General features: G+C 40.1%; 1 non-coding gene across 1 annotated transcript; it reads right to left on the bottom strand.

Annotated features, from left to right (window-relative positions):
- Window positions 1-6,083: 6,083 nt before the first annotated feature.
- On the bottom strand, window positions 6,084-6,192 carry LOC131832874 (U6 spliceosomal RNA). The gene has a single exon (XR_009354227.1). It is a non-coding gene; the product is annotated as a U6 spliceosomal RNA (small nuclear RNA).
- Between the last annotated feature and the right edge of the window lie 1,689 nt (window positions 6,193-7,881).

The following is a 7,881-nucleotide window of genomic DNA, read 5'->3' as shown; positions in this document are numbered from 1 at the left end:
GGAGGAAGGGAAGAGACGTCTGCCTCTAGTAAGAGGAAAGGAGAGAGCAAATCTGGGCAATATAATTCTCTTCCCAACCCCAAGATGAGCCAATATAGCCTGACAGATGTAGTCTTTATCATAGAATAAAACAGGCTCAAAGCAGTGTGCCATACACAGGAATGCCACATTTTATGAATTGTTGTATTGCCATACTAAACACTGTAGGAAGCAGAGATGGGTGGGCCAGGTGGTTGTGAGAAAACAACTGGGCCTCCTGCCTCCCATGCCCCCTCCACTCCAGGCATAGGCATTGGTTTTCTGTCTGCATCCTCCAAGAGGAAGAAACAGTGAGTGGATGTAACTGTGTGGGGGCCAAGTCCTCAGCTGTGTGTGTGAAGAAGTTAAAAATAGCACCCCAGCTGGCCCAATTTCAACTGTCCTGGGACCCTGAGCAGTTACAGAGCAGAAGGGGTTGGGGGTAGAAGGAGAGGAAGGATTCAAAGAAAGTGGGCATAATAACTATGCATGGCCTGTCATGCAAAGAGCTGTAGGAAGGGGGGAGGGGCCTCCTCCCTCTTCCATTAGTAGAAATCAGGCCTAGATTTCTATGATAAGACCTGTGACAGGAAAGAGAGATCATCCATGGACCCTGGGTCAGGAAAACAAGGAAGGTCCACTCTAAATCTCAATCCACAGATGAGCATTCCATGAGAACCAGCTCCTGACCCAACACTGTAGAGTAGATGGTATCCATGATCTCCTGGGGCTCACTCACATTGAAGGGCAAGTGTGACTCATACTCTTTCCTCCTCCCATGACATCCTGTGATGTCATGTCATGCCATCCAAATAAAATACAGTTATTACCAGGGTGTAAGGCAGTATTCCAGACTTCTTACAACCATGAAAGCATTGTGGCCCATCTTCCCAGACCAATTTTTCTTTTGTTGCAAGAAATGAGGCTAGCAAGCATATGTGTAGAGTACAAAATTCAAACACCTTTAAGGTAAAATGCTAGTCTTCAAAGAAACCACAGGCTTCCAGGAGACTGTTTTGAGCTGCAACTCAATCACCAACATGGAAATGAGTTTGCTTCCCTCTGTCATTAGAGATTCTTTGGTATAAAAAGATTATGCATATGTTAGGCTAAATAGTGGCTGCCCAAATAGATCCATGCCCAAATCCTCAAAACCTATGAATCTTACAGTATATGACAAAAGGGACTTTGCAGATGTGATTAAATTAAGGATTATGAGATAAGGAGAATATCCTGGATTATCTGGGTGGACCCTAAATGTAATCACAAGTGTCCCTATAACAAAAACGCAAAGGAATATTTGGGGGCAGAGAGAAAACAATGTGATGAGGCAGAGACTGGAATGATATAGTTTGATGATGGAAAGAAAAAGCCATAAGCAAAGAAATACCAAGGGCCACCTAAAGCTAAAAAGGCAGGGAAGCAAATTCCTCCCCTAGCCTCAGAAGGAACCCTGCCAACACTTGATCTTAACCCATTTTGGACTTCTGACCTCCAAAACTGTAAGAGAATAAATCTATATTGTTTAAGCCACTGAATTTGTAATTCAGAAACAAAAGTCCAGGTCATGGGGGTCAGCAACTTCACACTATTATAATGAGTGATTTTTCTTTGAACCACACAGAACTCAGGATGTTGAAGATAATTATTTTATCCCTTCTCCATTAAAAATTATCCTATTAAGCCATAAGCCATTTTTGCTCAGACCGGCTCCCATACATTTGTTCCTATCATTCCCCCTGCAACAAGAGTCATTCTCATCATTGTTATTTTAGGTTCTGTAGGGCAACAAATAAATGAAATTTCCTTAAATTTATATGCTTGAAGAAAATGAAGCTTTCCACGCCTAATGAGCTTTAGTAATTAGAAGAACCAAAGAAAGGATTTCAAATTCCATAAAAGGTGGAGGATTGACCTCCAGTACCAATCTCAGATCTTTAGGCCATATGTTCTGAGGGACAATGAGTCTCAGGACACCAAACTGTCTTTTCTACTGGCCTACTATTCTACTGGAAATACACACTGTTCTTTGGGGATTATAGCTCAGATTCTCAATGCCCCCTCAATACAAAGAAAATAATATAAAATGTCATAGTCAGCCATTACCCCCAAATCAGTTTAGAAATAAGCCCACTTGCCCAGACTGCTTATGAATTATGATGAAATCCAAACAATTGGAATTTACATTAAAAAGAGTTAACTGGAAGATAGGCAAAGAGGATCCAATATACAACTATTAGGAGACCCTGAAAAAGTAACCAAGGGAACAGAAAAATCTCAAGAGAACAAAGAAAATACCAAAAACTGTAATACAACAAAGTTTTCCTAATATAAAAGATGATTTGAAATATATGTTGAAAAAAGCATATCATGTACCTGAGAATATTGACCCAAAATGACAAAAACCAAGATATTCTAGGAAAAAAAATATTGTATTTAAAAGAAAAGGGGAAAAAATTAGATATCTAGGCAAAAAGGAGCATATAACTTACAAGGGAAATCAAATTAAATTATCCTTAGATTTTTTTTTTTTTGACAGCAAAGCTTTTTGCCAGAAGAAATTAGAGTAATGTATTTAAGATATTCAAGGAGAGAAAATGTGAACTAAGGATTTTTTTATCCAGGAATTCACAAACTGCTAATAACATGTTAAGACTCTGAGAATATTATTCCCAGGAGCCCTTCCTAAGGAGTCTACTAAGGAACAAGTTTCAGACAGGTATTGCTGGCGAATATTAGATATATAGTTACTTGCAGATAAAAGAATAAATGAGGGTTAAAAGGTAGAGACTCTTGTATATGATTCAAAGTATGAATATACTACAACTTTTAAAAAATGGGGAGATGATCAGCATATGCAAAACAAAACCATTTTATCTACTTTCAGTAACAATAATGTCAGTGATACTATGAATATTACTATCCTGATAAAGTTGTATATATAAAGTGTATATATGGGATATTCTGATTCTACCATCCCCCCTGCCTTAAAGGATTTTCTGGTGAAAGAAAGGAACTACTCCGATAATAGAAGATGTTAAGTAAACATCCTGTAGATATGAATCTGAATTAGAAATATCAGTATGAACTCATGGGGTAATTGTTTATCCCGGCTCTTTCCATTAAAAGGACTGAAAAACAAAAGTCAACCGAATAGCATTCAGATTTGATCTTCAAATGACATATCCCCTTGAAATAAACTAGGATTTCTTGGAGAAATGACTAATTCCAGGTCTGAGGCAGGAAATGTTTTTGATGAGTTTGGTACATCTTGACATGCAGTTAGAAGGAAGCTGTCAAAGACTACTAGAGTCATGTCAGAAGAACTCAGGAAGCACCTTGAAGAGTTTTCCACTGGCCAAAGATTTGAGTTTTACGATAGACTGAAACTCATCAAATATAAATATAAACAAATTCAAGAGTTTATGACCTATATTTAAGAAATATTAATTGGTCACCTTCTGAGGAAACAACGATCCAATTATCATCTTGCAAATTGGGTAGAAGAAGGAAATAATCAAACCTTTTCCTACCTATCCTATATGAATCACAGCACTGGGTAACAGAATAATAGATGAGGGGAAGTGTCTCTTGATAAAATTATCCCAGGTGATAATTAAAAGAAAATGTAGCATTAAAATATTACTATTTAATAAATCCCCGTGAATTAATGGTTATAGACACTGAGCATCTTCTTCAACACAAGACATAACACCATCTTAACCTTGTTAAAGGAATCAGACCTGTGTCAGGTCAAGCCTTTAGATTCAGCTCCCAATTTGCAGGAAATTCAGAAGACAGAGGAACACACTGAACTGTATCATGACTAAGAAGTCAGCAAATCGAACTATAGGAAACTGGACAGGCCAAATGACCCAAATTCGTCACCAGATAAAGAAAAGAAAGAGGTAGAGGGAGGAGACCATAGATTAAAGGAGACCTAAAAGGCATATCAAGTTAAAAAAAAAAAAAACATATGGAAAGACTAAACTATGGGGTTTAGGGGTACACAGTTGAGTCATAAAACCATAAATAACTACAAGAAAGTGGTTATTATAAAGGTCACAGTGGTGACCTTTGGGAGGTAGAAAGGGATTGTGTTAGGATAAGGCATGTGGAAGGGTTATAGGGCTGGCTGGCAATTTTATTTCTTGATTTTGGTGGTAGTTAGAAGGGTGTTCACTCTATAATAATTCACTAAGCCACATATTTGTTTGGTTTGGTTTTCTGTGTCTGTGTTTAATTTTACAATAAAAATATTTTTTTTAAAAAAAGGAATTAACTGTAGTGGTTATTTGTATTCTTTCTCTCTGGGCTATTTGGTCATGATGAATTAAGAAGCTCTCCCCAAAGCAAGGACTCCTTTGATTTCTGAAGGAACTAGGACATAATAACTAGTGTCCAGCTATGATCATTGAATTAAGCACTTAGGAGAGCTCATTAAACTTGTGTTGCATGAAATCAGTGAATCAGTGAGTCAACAGATAATGCAAACACTCCATACTCAAAATCAATCTGCAGACTTCTACTAGATGCCTCTCTCTAGCTAGAAAAAAGGTTTAGAGTTCTTTATTACCTATAGGAAATACTTATGCTCCCCAGCTTCACATTCTAGCCTCTTTTCCAGATTTTCCAGAAATCAGTCTTAAACAACCTTTCCAATCTTACCACCACTACTTTCTCAAAAGCTCTACTCCAGCCAAACAGGTCTACTTTTAGAATTCTATCTCCTAACTTTTCCCATTTCTCTGGCCTTCTCTTCTCTTTCCCTTTTCTTTCTCCTCACACAAACTCTACCCATCCTTCAAAGCCTGGCTCCATTCCCATATCTTCTCTAAAGTCAGTCCCTATTACTCTGCACCATTGTCCTGCTTCTTTCCTTTGAGCCTCAACAATGTCTATCACTCATGGACACTTAGCCCTCACTTGCACTAGTATTATGAGAGAACTTCTTATATTTTTAACTTGTTTTGAGCCCGCAAACACATTCTATATTTCTTAAGTCTGGAACTGTGACTCACACTTTTTAAAATTATTAAACAAAGCCCACCACCATATTTTGTGTATCTCCAATCAGTATTTTCCAGTTGACTGGTAAGGTGGGTGGGTGGTGAATAGATGAATGGGTAAAAGAATGGACCAAGTTATCATACATTTGAGAACATTCAGTGGGTACCGACAGACATAAGACAGGTAAGTTTATATACTCAATTAGAATTATGGGGTATATTTGTCTACAAGGGTCTCTGGTCAACTACAGGCAGTTACAGATGTTGAGTACTTGAAGCCTGAGATACTAAAATGAAAAAAGGGGACAATGAGAGTAAATGGAAGAAGGTACTAATAAGATTTCTTTCACTCACAGCTTTACCCATATCTAGACCTCTCTGTGGCAGGACACACACTTAAATACTAAAACTTCTAGCAAAAATTTTCAAGAGTCCCACTCCATATACTTTAAAAAAAAAAAAAAAACCACATTTATAAAATCACTTATGGCAAGTTTGGGGGTGAACAGGACTATTGATTGGGTTGAGCAAGAGCTCTTTTCAGCCTAAAATCTACTTATGAATGATTACCATGAAAAATTGGAGGCTCAATCCTTCACTTAGGATGGTGACTTCTGCATAAAGAAGAAAGGTAAAGTCCCTGAAATATGTCAGCTATCCCAGAGAACTCTGAGCTGTGAAAAAAAAAAAATCCTTGTCCTGGTCAGAACACTAGGTAGCCGAGTGGCATAGTACCTGAGTCCTGCTCCTAGTTCCCTCCCTCCAGCTAACCACAGACCTGCCCTCCTTTTGAAGGACTTTCTCTAGGGAGAAATCTTCAAGGACAGACATATTGGAAGGAATAAATGAATTGGAGTCTGTGAGCTAAGATGTACACAAATATAAATAAACAGAATTAGAGGTGGAAAAAATGGAAACCTCCAGAGCCAACAAATTTCTGTCTCCTCGTGCTCAGGCATTTTCCCTTTAAGAAAGCCAGGAAAGAAAAGAAAGGTTCTAACATGGATTGAATGCCTCCCATGTAATGAGAGGGATTCTAGCTGCTTTCCAACATGCAATTTTATTTAATCCTCCCCCTCAACTTACATGTCATCCTCGCACAGGGCCCATGCGAACCTCCTCTGTATCATTCCAATTTTACTGGACGTGCTGCCAAAGGGAGTACCCCTTCAGCTTCAAGGGAAGCGTTACCTCCCATGTTTTACTGAAAATGCAAACCAAGATTCAAAGAGATCAAGAGACTTGGCCAAGGCTACACATTTAGGAAATATAAAAACCAGGATTCAAAATGCTTATTTTCCTCTAAACCCTGCCCACTACACCCCTAGTGGAAACAGAATTATAGCATGCTTTAACTGAAAGTTGGTCTCACCATCATCTCCATTTCATAGATGAAGAAACTAAAGCCAAAAGCAGAAGCAACTTGCCCAGGTCCCATAGTCAACTTGTAATAGGTACTCAGCTGTAGCCCAGGCCTTCTGATTTTCAAGTAGGAGCTCTCATTACTTATATCCTTCAAAGGCCTACAAGAATGGTACAACACTCAAATGGGGGCATTAGAAGAGAGCTTAACAAAGGGACTGTTAAGCACAAGGACACATTTAAAGGAAGCCAACAAAGGATGGTGAAGCAATCCAAGTGTAGCAGCTATCAGGGTACCATGAATACCCCTGTACCTGAACAGACAAGGACAGTGCCCTGAACTCACTCTGACCTTTGGTAGAGAAAGGCACTGCCAGCCTACAACCTGGTAGGGTGGGAATCTAGGCCTTTAAGGCTCTGCTCTCTCGCTCTCTCTCCTAGCCTACCTGTGCCTACCGGGACCTCCCATAAGCTGTACTCTACAGAAAGCCAGAAGACAATGGATTTCCAAGATGCAGCTTCCAGGGTTGGGAGCAAGAGAGAAAAGGGAGAAAAATGGACTGGGAGGGGCATGTGGCGACTTCTGAATACACTACTAAACAGGGATGCTTCTCCAAACCTGTCTTGGGAAGAGCTTGCCTTAGCAGGTCAAAGACAGTAAAAACAATATATCTGTCTCTCATGCTAGGCAGTGTGGGGCCAAGAAGGTTTGGCATGGGGAAATAAAGGGCAGCTCCCAGCACAGAGCTAGATTTCCCACCGTGGGAGCATTATCCTAGTCTCGCCAACTTGTCTCTGATGGAAGGGACGGAAGCCCTGTTCTAATCACCTCAGGATCGAAGGCATTGCTTTGGGACTCTTCTGCTTTGGTATGAACAACTAGTGTTCAAATAGGAAGTTGCTAGCGTTTCAAATGAGCTTTTGTGGGTATTCGAGAATTAAAAACAGGAGAGGGGTAGGGAGGGACCGCATGTGTGCAAAACCGTATCTGTTATTTACCAGTTCTTGGAAATCAATGCCACTTTTCAAATGAAGACAATCCCTAAGTGAAGGTGACTTGGGCATCCTGGTAAGGCACAACCCTCCTCTCAATTCCCCCTAGCACACGCATCCTTGCTCTGGTCCTCCATGGCTCCCCCAGCATGGGTACCATGCTCTGGTCCTACATGCCCCCCCCCCCCAGCATGGGTACCATGCTCTGGTCCTACGTGGCTCCCCCAGCATGGGTACCATGCTCTGGTCCTCCATGGCCCCCCCAGCATGGGTACCATGCCCCATCAGGTCCCCCCATCCCACCCTTCCATTTCTGCCTGAAGTTTCAACTTCAGCTTCCACTGAGCCCCCATCCTCTCCCTGACTTGGTCGTATTTCCTATTTAGTTTAAATCAACAGTCTGATTTTATCAACAATAATGCTTTATGGAGGTTTATTTCTTCAAACAGACTGCGCTCCTCTTTGCTATAAAGTTAATTTTACGTTCTTTGTTCACTTT

Source organism: Mustela lutreola, chromosome 5 (assembly GCF_030435805.1).
Source record: "Mustela lutreola isolate mMusLut2 chromosome 5, mMusLut2.pri, whole genome shotgun sequence".
NCBI classification, from domain to species: domain Eukaryota; kingdom Metazoa; phylum Chordata; class Mammalia; order Carnivora; family Mustelidae; genus Mustela; species Mustela lutreola.
Note: the sequence above shows the minus strand (reverse complement) of the source record. Positions and strands in the feature narration are given on the sequence as shown.